This window comes from Microtus oregoni, unplaced genomic scaffold, assembly GCF_018167655.1.
Source record: "Microtus oregoni isolate MIOR12 unplaced genomic scaffold, Mior012 000025F_ref0000491, whole genome shotgun sequence".
Taxonomy (NCBI): domain Eukaryota; kingdom Metazoa; phylum Chordata; class Mammalia; order Rodentia; family Cricetidae; genus Microtus; species Microtus oregoni.
The window spans coordinates 8,837,641-8,855,817 of NW_024543084.1; positions in this window are offsets into that span (position 1 = coordinate 8,837,641).

Here is an 18,177-nt window from a genome sequence, read left to right on the forward strand (position 1 = left end):
AACGTGAGGGAATGTGTGCTGTGCATGCTTGTCTGTGCGTGCACGCGTAAGTCCTCACCCATAGTTTGTGATATTTTGGGACTTGATTCTTCCAAGGACAGGGAAAGGCCCTATCCCTATATACCTCTGGAGGAAGGATATTGGTGCTCTCCTCCCGACAGGGCTTGGTAACGGGGAGAGTAGGGCACACCGGTAATCCAGCTCTCTTAAGAGGCTGGGACTTGGAAGTCTAGAGTTCAAGTCCATGCTGGGCTACGAGGTAACTGGCCAGTCAGTGAGGGAGGTGGGGCAGCCACACCTTCTCGGATCTGTGACTTGGACTTCCCTCTAGAGGTTAAGAATAGGGGTGTGGCATTGGCTATCCTACTGTAGAGTAGTCTAGGAGACCTGAGGGAGACCAAAATCAGAGGGAGCTGTTTGCGGTAGCAAACTCAAGGTTAGACTTCAGGCTCCTGCCTGGCGTGTCTGAGTTAGGTATTTCGTATTTCCTGCTTCTCTCTGACTTAACGTGTTGCCAGGGCCTTCTCCCAGCTGTGAGTTCCCGGAGCTCCTCTCGTTCCTCTGGGGCTGGCATTCCTAATTCTTTGTCCCCCTTCAGCCCTATAGATTACAGCCCTTCCCAAATTCAAAGAACAGCTGAAGCCCCACCCCTGCCAATGACATCACTATTTCCAATAGCAACCAAGGATTTTGCTGGCTCCACTGTAAATGCTTCCGAGGGGACAAAGCAGGTGGGTGGTCTCCACACCTAAGTGCTGAGCAGTGCAGGGGGAATCCTGGACCCTCCGGTTCACACTCCTGCTTCCTGTCACTAACACTGTCTTCCTGGAGCAGAGGACAGGCAGGCCTGTAGCGTTGTTCAAGCCCCCTGTCTTGGATCCCTTTCTTCTCTCTGCTGCCTGGGAGGTTACATGCCTTCATACTCTGCATTGAGGAATGAGCTCCAGCCTCGGAATCCTGTTGCTCTAACAGCTTTCAGAAGGCCGAGAGTTAACACTTCCTGCAGATGAGTTGGGGCCACCTCCAGATAGCTATGGCTTCTGGCAAGTCAGGACCTGAAGCGTGTGTAGGGGTGGGCCTGGGCTCTTCCTCCACGACAGGGCAGGGGTCACCAGTCCACCCCACACCCCCAGAGGAACTGAAGACTGCACTTACTGGTACAGTAGAGCCCACTACTGGATATTCAGAGATCAGTAAGCAATTCTTCCCAGCCAGGAATCTGAAATTGACCACAGTAGAGTTATTTATTTAATTAATTAATTTGTTTGTTTATTTGTTTATTTTTTTTTAGATTTATTTATTTATTATGTATACAACATTCTGCCTCAATGTATGCCCGCACGCCAGAGGAGAGCGCCAGATCTCAGTACAGATGGCTGTGAGCCACCATGTGGTTGCTGGGAATTGAACTCAGGACCTCTGGAAGAGCAGCCAGTGCTCTCAACCTCTGAGCCATCTCTCCAGCCCCCTATTTGTTTATTTTTTTGAGACAGGGTCTTTCTGTGTAACAGCTCTGACTGTCCTGGAACTCGCTTCGTAGACCAGGCTAGCCTCGAACTCACAGAGATCCGACTGCCTCTACCTCCTGAGTGCTGGGATTAAAGGCCTGAGCCACCACTGCTCCCTGAGTTACTTATGTATACTATGGAAGATTTACCAAGCAGCGGGGCTTCCTGCCCCACTTTCTGAGAGCCCATTTGCCAACATACAACTGCCCCTCTCAAGCTACAGGTCCTCAATCTTTTGGTATAAACTCCTTGGGAAGGTCCCAATGATGAGGGCAAGATGGAGGCTTCACCCACCCACCATCTCTTTCTACTCTGTTCCCTATTATTTTGGGACCTTCTATCCCCCCATCATGGCTGCTACAGTCATAGAAGCTACCAATCTTGTTTCCCCCTGCTCTAATAACAGACTGACTAATAAACTGGCTTGGGTTGGGACCTCTCTAGGCCCCAGGGAGACAAAGGCTATGAACATAGCAGAAAACGATTAGGAGGTGGGTGCCCAGGTTGGGACTGAAGCCCAGTTCTGCCCCTAGGTCACTATGGTCAGTCCTGCTCTGCAAAGAGCACCTGGGAAGGAGGCTCTACCCATGTTCCTCTGCTCTGGCGATTGCAGCCCTACCATGAGGGGTTTTCTCTCTCAAACTCCTAGTTTAAGTCAGTCAGACACAGGACCCATTGACCTCAGTTCACGGACAAATACAGACTGGAGCTGGGTGGTGGTGGTGAGTGCTTTTAATTAAAAAATAGAGCAAAACTAAATAAAACCAAATATGGATTTGGGGATTTGGGGGGGGGGGGTGAGGCTTGAGACGGGGTTTCTCTGCGTATCTCTGGCTGTCCTGGAACACACTCTGTAGACCAGGCTAACCTCAAACTTAGAGATCTGCTTGCCTCTGCCTCTCAAATGGTGAGATTAAAGATGTTTTCCACTGGGGCTGGAGAGATGGCTCAGTAGTTAAGAGCACCGGCTGCTCTTCCGGAGGTCCTGAGTTCAATTCCCAGAAACCATATGGTGGCTCACAACCATCTGTAATGAGATCTGGCGCCCTCTTCTGGCGTGTGGACATACATGCAGGCAGAATGTTGTATAGATAATAAATAAATCTTAAAAAAAAAAAAAAGATGTTTCCCACCATCATCTGGTCAAATATGGATTGTTAGTCAGCCCAGGCTGGCCCATTGAGGCGAGTCACTGCAACCTAAGCTCAGGGTCACCTATCGATGCATTTTCACCAAGTGAAAGCCAGTTTGAAAGGAGGAAGCTAACAATTCTCAAAGAGAGGAGAGGTAGGAGCCATGTGTAGACATCTCTACCTGTACTGCCCTCTCAGCTGCTGGGGGCTTCTTCCGCTTGGACGGGGGACAGGGCTGGCCAGCAGGTAAAGTGATCTGGGGCAGCCAAGGGCCTCACGGAGAACAGCCAGTTACCAGCAAGAATTCCGAGCCAGCCTCAACCATCTCCGACATCATCCCACATCGTAGTCCACACTGCTCACTGTCGGCCTCCACCACCGCCCCTCTTCCCTGTCCCCGTCCTCTCTAGCATTGCAGTAAAGAGGAAAGTCTCAGAACTTGGAGGGCTCCAGGTGTCAAGTTTACGGTTATCACACATTTTGAAATAGGCACAGAGCAAAGGATTCAGTCCTTAGGTTCCCTTTCAGGGTCTGCTACTGCAGACTTGGCAGTTGGGGCTACCTTCTTCACGCACATGTCACATCAGCCAACCGGACAAAAATGTCCTCTTTTTTTATTTTTTATTGATTTTGTAAAAAAAAGATTTATTTATTTTATTTATACAGTATCTTGCCTGTAGGCCAGAAGAGGGCACCAGATTTCATTATAGGTGGTTGTGAGCCACCATGTGGCTGCTGGGAATTGAACTCAGGACCTCTGGAAGAGCAGCCAGTGCTCTTAACCTCTGAGCCATCTCTCCAGTCCCTTTACTGATATTTATTGAGCTCTACATTTTTCTCTGCTCCCCTCCCTGTCTCTCTGTTCCCCCTTCAATCTTCCCTCAAGGTCCCCATGCTCCCAATTTACTCAGGAGATCTTGTCTTTTTCTACTTTCTACTTCCCATGTAGATTAGATCTATGTAAGTCTCTCTTAGTGTCCTCATTGTTGTCTAAGTTCTCTGGAATTGTGGTTTGTAGGCTGGCTTTCTTTGCTTTATGTTTAAAAACCACCTATGAGTAAGTGCATGTGATAATTGTCTTTCTGTGTCTGGGTTACCCCACTCAAAATGATGTTTTCTAGATCCATCAATTTTCCTGCAAAATTCAAGCTGTCGTTATTTTTTCTGCTGTGTAGTACTCCATTGTATAAATGTACCACGTTTTCCTTATCCATTCTTTAGTTGAGGGGCATTTAGGTTGTTTCCAGGTTCTGGCTATGACAAATAATGCTGCTATGAACATAGTTGAGCACATGTCCTTGTGGTAGTATTGAGCATCCTTTGGATATATACCCAAAAGTGGTATTACTGGGTCTTGAGGAAGGTTGTTTCCTAATTTTCTGAGAAATCACCACACTGACATCCAAAGGGGCTGTACCAGCTTGCACTCCCACCAGCAATGCAGAAGTGTTCCCTTTTCCCCACAACCTCTCCAGCATAAGTTGTCATCAGTGTTTTTGATCTTGGCCATTCTTACAGGTGTAAGATGGAATCTCAGAGTTGTTTTAAATTGCATTTCTCTGATGACTAAGGATGATGAACATTTCCTTAAGTGTCTTTCAGCCATTTTAGATTCCCCTGTTGAGAGTTCTCTGTTTAGGTCTGTACTCCATTTTTTAATTGGATTATGTGATCTTTTGGTGTCCAATTTCTTGAATTCTTTGTATATTTTGGAGATCAAACCTCTGTCTGATGTGGGGTTAGTGAAGATCTTTTCCCATTCTGTAGGCTGTCATTTTGTCTTGTTGACCTTGTCCTTTGCTTTACAGAAGTTTTTCAGTTTCAGGAGGTCCCATTTATTAATTGTTTCTCTCAGTGTCTGTGCTGCTGGGGTACTATTTAGGAAGTGGTTCCCTGTGCCAATGAGTTCAAGTGTATTTCCCACTTTCTCTTCTATAAGGTTCAGTGTGGCTGGCTTTATGTTGAGGTCTTTGATCCATTTGGACTTGAGTTTTGTGCATGGTGATAGATATGGGTCTATTTTCTTTCTTTCTTTCTTTTTTTTTTGGTTTTTCGAGACAGGATTTCTCTGTAGCTTTGGAGCCTGTCCTGGAACTCCCTTTGTAGACCAGGCTGGCCTCGAACTCAGAGAGATCCTCCTGCCTCTGCCTCCCAAATGCTGAGATTAAAGGCGTGCGCCACCACCACCCGGCTTATTTTCTTTTAAGAAGGTGAACCCAAGGAAAAACATATAGTTATCCTCTTGGCTAAGGGAAGTAGACCAAATTGCCGGGGAGAAAATTGGGATCTTGGGGGTGGGGTGGGATGGGGGTAAGGGGAGATGGGGAGAGAAAAGGTAGAAGGGAAGGAGGGGGAACTTGGGGAAACAGGAGAATTGGGATAAAGGAAAGGTGGATAGGAGAGCACGGAACCACAATTCTTAGTTAAGGGAGCCACTTTAGGGTGGGCAAGAGACTTGACCCTAGAGGGGCTCCCAAGTGCCCAAGATGAGGTTCCCAGTTAGTTCCTTGGGCAGCTGAGGATTGGGAACCTGAAATGACCCTATCCTAGAGCAATACTGACGAATATCTTGCATATCATCATAGAACCTTCATCTGGTGATGGATAGAGATAGAGACAGAGACCCACACAGGAGCACCGGACTGAACTCCCAAGGTCCCAATGAGGAGCAGAAGGAGGGAGAACATGAGCAAAGAAGTCGGGACCACGAGGCGTGCACCCACCCACTGAGACAGTGGAGCTGATCTACTGGGAGCTCACCAAGGCCAGCTGGCCTGTGACCGAAAAAGCATGGGATAAAACCGTACTCTCTGAACACGGCGAACAATGAGGGCTGATGAGATGCCAAGGACAATGGCATGGGGTTTTGATCCTACTTAATGTGCTGGCTTTGTGGGAGCCTAGCCAGTTTGGATGTTCACCTTCCTAGATATGGACGGAGTGGGGAGGACCTAGGACTTACCACAGGGCAGGGAACCCGGACTGCTCTGTGGACTGGAGAGGGGAGAGGGAGGGGGAGAGGAGTGGGGGGAGGGGGAGAAGGGTGGGAGGAGGGGGAGAAGGGTGGGAGGAGGGGGAGGGAAATGGGAGGCTGGGAGGAGGTGGAAACTTGATTTTTGTTTATGTTTTTTTTTCTTCTTTTCTCAATAAAAAAATAGTGAAAAGAAAAAAAAAGATTTATTTATTTATTATGTACACAACATTCTGCCTCCATGTCTGCCCACATGCCAGAGGAGGGCGCCAGATTTCATTACAGATGGTTGTGAGCCACCATGTGGTTGCTGGGAATTGAACTCAGGACCTCTGGAAGAGCAGACAGTGCTCTTAACCTCTGAGCCATCTCTCCAGCCCCCTGGGTCTATTTTCATTCTTCTACATGTTGACATCCAGTTATGCCAGCACTACTTGTTAAATATGCTTTCTTTTTTCCATTTGATATTTTTTGCTTCTTTATCAAAGATCAGGTGTTTGAAGATGTGTGGATTGATATCTAGGTCTAAGAATGTCCTCTTAAGGGTTGACTGGAACCTCTCTCCTCTCTGGTTAAGGCTATCAAATAAAAGATAAAGATAACAAGGCCCCATTTCTCAGCAGTTTATGTATGTGAGTGTATGTGCAAACTGTGCATTTATATGTGGAGATGTACGTGTGTGTAGTGTATTGTGTATGTATTCATGTATGTGGGTGCATGTGTGTGTATCCATGTGTGCTTGTGCACGTGTTTGTGTGTGGGGCAGAGATCTATATATGGCGTTTTTCTCTATCACTCTTCACTTTATTTTTTAATATATGTGCATACCTGTGCAAGTATGTGGAGGTCAGAGGACAACTTGTGCAAATCCACTCTATCCTTTCAATGCATGAGCCTCAGGGATAGACCCCAGGTTATCAGAATTGTCTTTGTGACGATGCCCACTGAACCACCTTGCCTTTCAGCTTTTTTTTTTTTTTTTGAGACAGGGTCTCTCACTGGGTCTGAAGCTTACCAATTTGAGTAGATCAGCTGACCAACAAGTCCCTAGGATCCTCCTGGCCCTAGCACCCCTACTCTAGGGTTGCGGGCACATGCCGACATGACCTGCTTTTTAACATGGATCTGGGGCCCACACTAAAGTCCTCAGGCTTGCACACAAGCTCCTCACCGGCTCTTATCTCCCTAGCCTCTGGCAGATCCTATAAATAGGTCAGGAGCATCATTGCCATCACCTTAGCTGGGATCTGTATAAAGGCATGCTTGTGCTTTAATGCCCTGGCATCCAGTGCCTGGGAAACGGTGATGCTTGAGCTTTTCAACTCCTTTCTCTTTGTAACTGGGGTGGGGGCAGGAAGCCCCATTGTCTCCTTTCCTGGCAGTCTGGAGCCAGGAGGTTCCCCTGAGAGTGCTGCCCGGAGGGCCCAGTTTTATATTGCACAGCTGGGCACTGAGTTTGCCTATTAGTGGTACTCAGGCCTATCTTTAGAAGACTCCCCACGAAAACTGACCAGACTTCTGATTATGACCAAATGCTACTCTGTGTCCCTCACATGCAAGCTCCCAAAGTCCTTTTGCTCCTCCCACAGTCACTCATCTAAATAAGGCTTCACAACATTTCCTGGGGATTACAAGGGGCTCTCTCTCTTCTGCTAGGGTAGGACAAATGGCTCAGTGTTGACTAGTTTTATGTCAGCTTGACACAAGCTGGAGTCATCTGAGGGGAGAAAATCTCAATTAAGAAGACGCATCCACAAGATCCAGCTATAAGGAGTTTTCTATTTTTATTTGTCTTTTTTTGGGGGGGGCAGGTTTCGAGACAGGGTTTCACTGTAGCTTTGGAGTTAGTCCCGGAACTAGCTCTTGTAGACCAGGCTGGCCTCGAACTCACAGAGATCTGCCTGCCTCTGCCTCCAGAGTGCTGGGATTAAAGGTGTGCACAACCATCACCTGGCTAAGGTGTTTTCTTAATTATTGATTGATGGGGGAGAGATGGCCCCCTGTGGCTGGTGTCGTCCTTAGTCAGGTGGTCCTGGTTTCTATAAGAAGGTAGACTGAGCAGGGCGGTAGTGACACACACCTTTAATCCCAGTCCTTTGGAGTCAGGACAGGTGGATCTCTGAGTTTGAGGCCACTCTGGTCTATTGAACAAGTTCTAGGACAGGCTCTGAAGCTACAGAGTAAACCCTGTCTCAAAAAAAAAAAAAAAAGAATTTAGTTGGGCTGCTGAAAAGACGGCTTAACTAGTAAAGGCTAGGCTCACAACCAAAAATATGAATTTGGGGAGCTGGAGAGATGGCTCAGTAATTAACAGCACTTGCTGCTCTCTCCCAGAGGACCCAGATTCAATTCCCAGCACCCACATGGTAGTTCACAACTGTCAGTAACTCCAGGGAATCTGACACCTTCATATCAAATACACATAAAATAGCCAGGTGGTGGTAGCGCATGCCTTTAATTCCAGCACTCAGGAGGTAGAGGTAGGCAGATCTCTGAGTTCAAAGCCAGCCCGGTCTACAGAGTGAGTTCTAGGACAGCCAGGGCTGTTACACATAGAACTCTGTCTCAAAAAAAAGAAAATGAAGGGGGCTGGAGAGATGGCTCAGTGGTTAAGAGCATCGCCTGCTCTTCCAAAGGTCCTGAGTTCAATTCCCAGTAACCACATGGTGGCTCACAACCATCTGTAATGAGGTCTGGTGCCCTCTTCTGGCCTGGAGACATACACACAAACAGAATATTGTATACATAATAAATAAATATTTAAAAAAAAAGAAAATGAAATCTTGGTTGAATATTGCGTGTAGTATGTAGTCATATCATGTTTTTTCAGAATTGTTTGATACTTTGATTTTACAGTCACAGTGCTGAGTTCATTGTTTCATATAAATGTAATATAAAATGGGAGATGTCACTTAGGGCTACTATCAATATTTTTTTAAGATCTATTTATTTATTTATACAGTATCCTGCCTGTAGGCCAGAAGAGGGCACCAGATCTCATTATAGGTGGTTGTGAGCCACCATGTGGTTGCTGGGATTGAACTCCGGACCTCTGTAAGAGCAGTCAGTGCTCTTAACCGCTGAGCCATCTCTCCAGCCTCCTACTATCGATATTGTTAAAAGTCAGCTTCCAATTCCAAGCCTAAACTCACTTAACAATTGTTTTAAAACTCCAGTCAGAAATTCAGATGAAAGTCCAGGCATGTTGCAGACCTTTCTTTGTGGGATGGGGAGAGGGATGTTTTGAGACAGGGTTTCTCTGTATAGACCTGACTGTACTGGAACTTGCTCTGCAGACCAGGCTGGCCTCAAATTTACAGAGATCTGCCTGCATCTGCCTCCCAAGTGATGGGATCAAAGACATATGCCACTACCACCCTGGCAGTTATACACACCTTTAATACTCAGGAAGCAGAGGGAGGCAGATCTCTGAATTCCAGGGCAGCCTGGTCTACAGGGTGAGTTCCAGAATCTGGGCTACACAGAGAAAAGTTGTCTCAAAAAAAGAAAAAGAAAAGAAATCAAACTTTAAAAAATAGAACATTTTTCATGATATTGAAGAGGCCTAGCTTAACATTAGTACAGCCATGACACGCTTCAGACTAATAATACTGGGACTAGGCCTCACCCTAACAGTAACCAGGAAAACCCACAGAGGGCACCCTGTGGGGGAACCAATCAAAATGGAGACAAACAAGTACTTGATGCTCCAGAACATTAAGAATAGCTTACCTAATTTGCAGTCAGGCTGCCAATTTCCTTGTAGCAATGCCAGTACCAATCCTAGTTTGATAAGACCTCTGCCCAGTCAGGAGTTCAACCCCCAACTGAATCCATAATTCCCCTCCCCTCCCCCATCCTTCACTCCTTAAAAACCCTACCATAGCTGAGTTCAATGTTCTCTGATCCAACTGCTGTGTCAGAACAGGCAGAGGACCCAAGCTCAAGCTTGCAATTAAAGCTCTTTGCTTTTGCATATACTCAGACTCCTGGTGGTCTCTAGGTGGGTGGGGGCCCATGGTTAGTATTCAGACGTCTGTGCTGGCCTGCCCTTGGCTGCCTGATAGAATGCTCCTCAGTTGCAGCTACTAAGAGTACCTTCTGTGCACATTCGCTATGTTCCCTTTAAAAAGTGAGGCTTGTCTTCCTCGTGTGTGTGTGTGTGTGTGTGTGTGTGTGTGTGTGTTCCTTTCTCTCTCTGTGTTTCTCTACCTGACTGTCTCTCTCCCTCTTTCTCTTCTGCTATTCTTATTTTGTTTGAGACAGGGTTTCTCTGTAGCTTTAGAGCCTGTTCTGGAACTAGCTCTTGTAGACCAGGCTGGCCTCGAACTCACAGAGATCCATCTGCCTCTGCCTCCTGAGTGCTGGGATTAAAGGTGTGCACCACCACCGCCCAGCTCTTCACTACTCTTGTCCCCAGGACTGTCTTAGTCCCCCTCTCTGCATCCCCTGTGCTCCTTTCTCTGCCCCTTCTCTCCCCTTTTATTTATTCCATTTAATTTACTACAAATAATTAGAAATTTTATATCAACTACAGTATTTTTATTTTAATTTTGATTTTTTGAAATAGAGATTTTCTGTGCAACCCTGGCTGCCCTGGAACTTTCTTTGTAGACCAGGTTCTCCACTGGAAGCAGAAGCCAGGAGCAAATCCAACCCTGGGAGTCAACCCAGTCCTGGGACACTGGCAGACCAGGAGTGAGCCAACGACCTGACTCAGAGTCTGCGACCACCCTACAATTCACAATCCCAGAGAACTTAGACAACAATGAGAACACTAAGAGAGACTTACATAGATCTAATCTACATGGGAAGTAGAAAGTAGAAAAAGACAAGATCTCCTGAGTAAATTGGAAGCACAGACACCTTGGGGAAGGAGAGCAGAGAAAAACGGAGAGTTCAATAAATATCAATAAAAAAAAATCCAGTGAACGGGACTCTGTTGCTACCCTCTGCTGGTCTTTTTGTTGTTGGTGGTTGTTTTTGTTTGAGACAGGTTTTCACTATTTCTCCCAGACTGGACTTGAACTCACCTAGTTTTACTAGCCTCAAGCTCTGTCATTCTCCTGTCTCAACCACCAAGTCTGGACTTGAACACAAGATGCCGCTCCCTTAGCCTCCAGAGTGCTGGAATCATAGGGTGTGCATGATCGCTGCCAGATTTTAAACTGCTGTTTCACATGGGCAGTTCTGGATTTTCCACTTGGTGAGTTGGTCTTGGCAACTTTAGGAATTCCCCTAGTTCACTTAAGTTTCTTGATGTACGAGTATATTTGCCTTAGTCTCTTATATCTACTTATCTCTCCCTCTCCCTCCTTTTCTTCCTCTTTTTCTTTCTTCCCCTGCTCTCTTCCATCCTTCCCAACAGGGTCTCATTCTGTTCTGACTTTGAATTTGAAATCTTCCTGCATCAGCCTCCTAGGCACTAAAATTATAGGTGTGGGCTATAGGTAGCCCTCACCCCAAGTCTGTTAATGTGGAAACTTTTAAGACTTTCCATCTCTTCTGTTGTGAATGTTTTTTTGTTTTTGTTTTTTGAGACAGAGTTTCTCTGTGTAGCTTTTGTGCCTGTCCTGGAACTTGCTCTGTATGCCAGGCTGGCCTTTAACTCATAGAGATCTGCTGGCCTCTGCTTCCTGAGTGCTGGGATTAAAGGCATGCATCACCACTGCCTGGCTCCAACCTTTTATTTAAAAAAATGATTTAATATATATATTTTATTTATTTATATATATATATATATATATATATTCCTACATCCCAATTTATATCCCCTTCCTCCTCTCTTTCCAGAATCTCCCTCAATCTCTCCTCTGCCCCACCCCATCCACTTCTCCATTTCATTCATTTTTTTAAAAGATTTATTTATTATGTATACATATATACCTGCAGGCCAGAAAGAGGGCACCAGATCTCATTTTAGATGGCTGTGAGCCACTATGAGGTTGCTGGGAATTGAACTCAGGACCTCTGGAAGAGCAGCCAATACTCTTAACCTCTGAGCCATATCTCCAGCCCTTTTCCTCTGTTTCTATTCAGAAAAGGGCGGACTTTCCATGGATATCAACCAAACATGGTATGTTAAATGTCAGTAAGATTAGGCACCTCCCCTTGTATTAAGGTTGGAGAAGGCAATCCAGTTTGAGGAAGAGGATCCTAAAAGCCGGCAAGAGTCAGAGACAGTCTTGGCTCCCACTATTATGAGTCCCACAGGAGAACCAGTGACCCACTGAAGGAGTAGGCCTGAGCCAAAACCTCTGTGGGTCTGGGTGCGAGTCTGGGACCTCTGAGGAAGTAGACAGGAGTCAGAGACCTTTGCCAGACAGGGCCCAAGCCAGGGACCTCTGCAAAAGTGGGCCCAGACCAGGGACTTTTATGGAAAAAGGTCTGAGCTAGTAACCTAGGTCAGAGCAGGCCTGAGACAGCAAACTCCACAGGAGCAGGTACAAGGGAGCAACCACTGAGGGAGTAGGCCGGAACCAAAGACCTCTGTGGGTCCAGAAGTGAATCTGAGACTTCTGAAGGAGTAGGCCTGAGCCAGGACATCTGTGGGTCCAGGCATGAGTCTGGGACCTCCAATGAAGTAGGCCTGAGCCAGGACCTCTGCCAGAGAAAGCCCAAGGTAGGTAGCAACCTTAGCAGCAAGAGTCCCAAGCAAGCAATCTCCATGGGAGCAGGCCCGAACAACCCCTCATATTGCAGAGTAAACCCCGTGAGCACCAAGCAACCTTCAGGAACATGGAGTGATCAAAGGGGTGACTGGAACTGTGGCCCTAACTGCACCATGAGGAGCAACTATTTGGGCCTTGGATCCACTGGCACCTGTAAGATTTATCACCAGAGTCACAGACAGCCCCAACTACACCAACCAGAGGAAAAGATAGGTAGACAAGGTAAGAACACATGCAACACCACAAAGAGCAACATGACACCAGTAAAAACTAGTGGCCCTGCAACAGCAAGACTTGAACAACCAAATATAGATGAAGCAAAACAAAATGACCTAGAAAATAACTTTAGGAGAATGTTTAAGGCCCTTAAAAAGAAAATGAAAATTCCCTCAAAGAAATGGAGGAAAGCCGGGAGGTGGTGGCACATGCCTTTAATCTCAGCACTCAGGAGGCAGAGGCAGGCAGATCTCTGTGAGTTTGAGGCCAGCGTGGTCTACAAGAGCTAGTTCCAGGACAGGAACCAAAAGCTACAGAGAAACCCTGTCTCGAAAAATCAAAAAAAAAAATGGAGGAAAAGACAAAAAATTGGAAGACATTGAAAGACTTTGGGGAACCTTGGCATTACTGCACCCCCCTTCCTGGGAACCAGGGGACCCTGGTAACCAACCACGCGTGCACTGGAGCTTTGGGTACTTTCCATCCCCTTTGTAGTCTTTCGTCAGTAGACCCAGACTCTGGAACTGGGGTGAGACGACCTGCAGATAACCTGCAAGTGTTCCTCCTTGTTCAACCAACCCAGCAACCGCCAAAGCTTTGATCAATTAGAGTTAGCTGACCGTTAAATGAACTAGTCAAAATAGTTGACAAATGATTTCTGGACTCTCCCTTTTGATTCTGTACTACCCGCTCCCTGATTTTGTGGTTTTTTTCCTTTAAAAGAACCTGTAATAGACAAAGCAGGGGTCCTTCTCCTCTTGAGGTTGAGGGACCTCTGCCGCAGCAGCAGAATAAAAATTCCTCTTGCTATTGCATCAACCGTACTGAGAGTGTCTCTTGGGGCTACCTCCTCCTTGGTGGGGCTTTAGGGCCCAACAACATCAAGAAATCCCTTAAATAAAACCAAGAAAAAGCAATCAAACATATGAAAGAAACTATTCAAGACTTGAAAACTGGGCCAGGTGGTGGTGGCACATGCCTTTAATCCCAGCAACTGGGAGGCAGAGGCAGGGGGATCTCTGTGAGTTCAAGGCCAGGCTGGTCTACAAGAGCAAGTTACAGGCAAGGCTCCAAAGCTACAGAGAAACCCTGTCTCGAAAAACCAAAAACAACAACAACAACAACAAAACCCAAAAATCAAACAAAAACAAAACCAAGATATTCCATGACAGAACCAGATTTAACCAATACTAACCAATACCTAGCCACAAACCCTATCCTACTAGAAGAAAAACTCCAACCCAAGGGAGTTGGCTACATCTACAAAACAATAGATGATCTCATAGTAGCAAATACCAAAGAAGGGAAAAGCACAAAAAGATAACATCACCAACAAAGAAAACTAAAATAACAGTAGATAGCAATCACTGGTCATTAACATCCCTTAATATAAATGGACTCAACTCACCTAACAGGCTAACAGATTGGATACGAAAACAGAATCCATCCTTCTGCTGCATACAAGAAACACACTTCAACCTCAAAGACAGACCTCAGAGTAAATGGTTGGAAAAAAAATTCCAATCGAATGGACCTAAGAAACAAGCTGGCATAGCTATCCTAATATCTAATAAAACAGACTTCAAACTAAAACCAATCAAAAGAGACAAAGAAGGACATTTCATATTAGTCACAGGAAAAATCCATCAAGTGGAAATTTCAATACTGAACATCTATGCCCCGAATACAAGGGCACCCTCATATGTCAAAGAAACACTTCTAAAGCTTGAATCATACATTAAACACCACACACTAATGGTGGGAGACTTCAACCCTCCACTCTCACCACTGGACAGGTCTGTCGAAAAAAAATAAGCAGAGAAATAAGGGAACTAACAGATGTTATGACTCAAACGGACTTAACAGACATCTACAAAACATTCCATCCAAACATAAAGGAATATATCTTCTTCTTAGAACCTCATGGAACCTTCTCAAAAATTGACCACATACTAGGTAACAAAACGAACCTCAACAGATACAAAAAAATTGGAATAACCCCATATATTGGATCACCATGGCTTAAAATTAGAATTCAACAGCAACACTAATTCCAGAAAGACCACAAACACATGGAAATTAAACAATGCTCACCTGAATCATCAATGGGTCAAGGAAGAAATAAAGGGAAAAATTAAAGACTTCCTAAAATTCAATGAAAATGACCACACAACAAACACAAATTTATAGGACACCGGGCGGTGGTGGCACACGCCTTTAATCCCAGCATTTGGGAGGGAGAGGCAGGTGGATCTCTGTGAGTTCGAGACCAGCCTGGTCTACAAGAGCTAGTTCCAGGACAGGCTCCAAAACCACAGAGAAACCCTGTCTCAAAAAAAAAAAAAAAAAAAAAAAAAAAAACCAAGTTTATAGGAAACAATGAAAGCAGTGTTAAGAGAAAAGTTCATAGCACTAAATGCCTACATAAAGAAGCTGGAAAAATCCCACACTAGTGAATAACAGAACATTTGGAAACTCTAGAACAAAAACAAGCAAACTCATCAGGGAGAACTAGAAAGAAGGAAATAATCAAATTGAGAGCTGAAATCAACAAAATAGAAACAAAGAAAATACAAAGAATCAAGAGAAAAATCAACAAAATAGACAAACCTTTATCCAAACTAATCAAAAGGCAGAGAAAGAATATCCAAATCAACAAAATCAGAAATGAAGAGGGGGACATAACAGTCATGGAGGAAATTCAGAGAATCATTAGGTCATATTTTGAAAACCTGTACTCAACAAAATTGGAAAACCTAAAGGAAATGGACAACTTTCTGGATAAATATCACTTACAAAAATTAAATCAATATCAGATAAGCAAATTAAATAGGCCTATAACTGCTAAAGAAATAGAAACAGTCAACGACAGTCTCCCAACCAAAAAAAAAAAAAAAAAAAAAAGCCCAGAACCAGATGGTTTCAGTTAAGAATACTACAAAATTTTGAAAGAACTAATCCCAATACTCCTCAAATTGTTCCACACAATAAAAACAGAAGGAACCTTGTCAAACTCTTTTTATGAGGCTACAATTATCCTGATACCCAAACCACATAAAGACATTACTAGAAAAGAGAATTACAGACCAATCTCACTCATAAACATTGATGCAAAAATATTCAATAAAACACTAGCAAATTAAATCCAAGAACACATCAGAACCATCATCCACCATGCCATCAAGTCAGCTTCATCCCAAAGATGCAGGGATGGTTCAATTTAAGAAAATCTGGCCGGGCGGTGGTGGCACACGCCTTTAATCCCAGCATTTGGGAGGCAGAGGCAGGCGGATCTCTGTGAGTTCGAGGCCAGCCTGGTCTACAAGAGCTAGTTCCAGGACAGGAACCAAAAGCTACGGAGAAACCCTGTCTCAAAAAATAAAATAAAAAAAAAAAAGACAGAAAGAAAATCTGTTAATGTAATTCACCATATAAACTGAAAATGAAAACCACATAATCTCTAATTAGATGCTGAAAAGTGCCTTTGACAAAATACAAGATCCTTTCATGATAAAGGTCTTGGAGAGAGCAGGGATACAAGGAACATACCTAAACATAATAAAGGCAATATATAGCAAGCCAACAGCCAACATCAAACTAAATGGAAACTCACAGCAATCCCACTGAAATCAGGAACCAGAGAAGGTTGTCCACTCTCTCCATATCTATTCAATATAATTCTTGAGGTCCTAGCTAGAGCAATAAGACAACAAAAGGAGATCAAAGGGATACAAATCAGAAAAGAAGTTAAACTCTCACTATTTGCCGATGATATGATAGTTTACATAAGAGACCCCAAAAATTCTACCAAGAAACTTCTACAACTCATAAACACTTTTGGTAATGTAGCAGGATACAAGAATAACTCTTTTACACAGATGATGAATGGGCTGAGAAAGACATCAGAGAAACATTACCCTTCACAATAGCCACAAATAGCATAAAATATCTTGGAGTAACTCTAAGTGGAAGATTTGCATGCCAAAAACTTTAAATCTTGGTTGGGGCTGAGAGATGGCTCAGAGGTTAAGGGCACTGCCTGCTCTTCCAAAGGTCCTGAGTTCAATTCCCAACAACCACATGGTGGCTCACAACCATCTGTAATGAGATCTGGTGCCCTCTCTGGCCTGCAGACATACACGCAGAAAGAATACTGTATATCTAATAAATAAATAAATATTTAAAAAAAAACTTTAAATCTTTGAAGAAAGAAATTTAAGAAGACACCAGAAAGTGGAAAGATCTCCCATGCTCTAGGGTAGGTAGAATTAACATAGTAAAAATGGCAATCTTACTAAAAGCAATCTACAGATTCAATGCAATGACCAGCAAAATCCCAGCAAAATTCTTCACAGACCTTGAAAGAACAGTACTTAACTTCATATGGAAAAGCAAAAAACCCAGAGTAGCCAAAACAATCCTGAACAATAAAGGAACTTCTGGAGGCATCACAATCCCTGACTTAAACCTCTACTACAGAGCTACAGTACTGAAAACAGCCTGGTATTGGCATAAGAACAGACAGGATGACCAATGGAACCGAATTGATGATCCAGAGATTAATCCACACAACTACAGATACCTGATATTTGATAAAGAAACAAAAAATATCAAATGGAAAAAAGAAAGCATATTTAACAAATGGTGTTGGCATAACTGAATGTTAACACGTAGAAGAATGAAAATAGATCCATATCTATCACCATGCACAAAACTCAAGTCCAAATGGATCAAAGACCTCAACATAAAGCCAGCCACACTGAACCTTATAGAAGAGAAAGTGGGAAGTACGCTTGAACTCATTGGCACAGGAGACCACTTCCTAAATATAACCCCAGCAGCATAGACACTGAGAGAAACAATTAATAAATGGGATCTCCTGAAACTTAAAAGCTGTAAAGCAAAGGACAAGGTCAACAAGACAAAATGACAGCCTACAGAATGGGAAAAGATCTTCACTAACCCCACATCAGACAGAGGTCTGATCTCCAAAATATACAAAGAATTCAAGAAATTGGTCATCAAAAGAACAAATAATCCAAAAAAAAATGGAGTACAGACCTAAACAGAGAACTCTCAACAGAGGAATCTAAAATAGCTGAAAGACACTTAAGGAAATGCTCAACATTCTTAGCCATCAGAGAAATGCAAATCAAAACAACTCTGAGATTCCATCTTACACCTGTAAGAATGGCCAAGATCAAAAACACTGATGACAACTTATGCTGGAGTGGATGTGGGGTAAAAGGAACATTCTGCATTGCTGGTGGGAATGCAAGCTGGTACAGCCCCTTTGGATATCAGTATGGAGATTTCTAAGAAAATTAGGAAACAATGTTTAAGACCCAGCAATACCACTTTTGGGTATATAACCAAAGGATGCTCAATTGTGTCATGAGGACATGTGCTCAACTATATTCATAGCAGCATTGTTTGCCATAGCCAGGACCTGGAAACAACCTAAATGCTCCTTGCCCGAAGAATGGATAAGAAAAATGTGGTATATTTACACAATGGAGTACTACACAGCAGAAAAAGATAATGATATCTTGAAATCTGCAGGCAAATGGATGGATCTAGAAAACATCATATTGAGTGGGGTAACCAAGACCCACAAAAACAATTATCATATATACTCACTAATAAGTTGCTTTTAGACATAAAGCAAAGAAAACCAC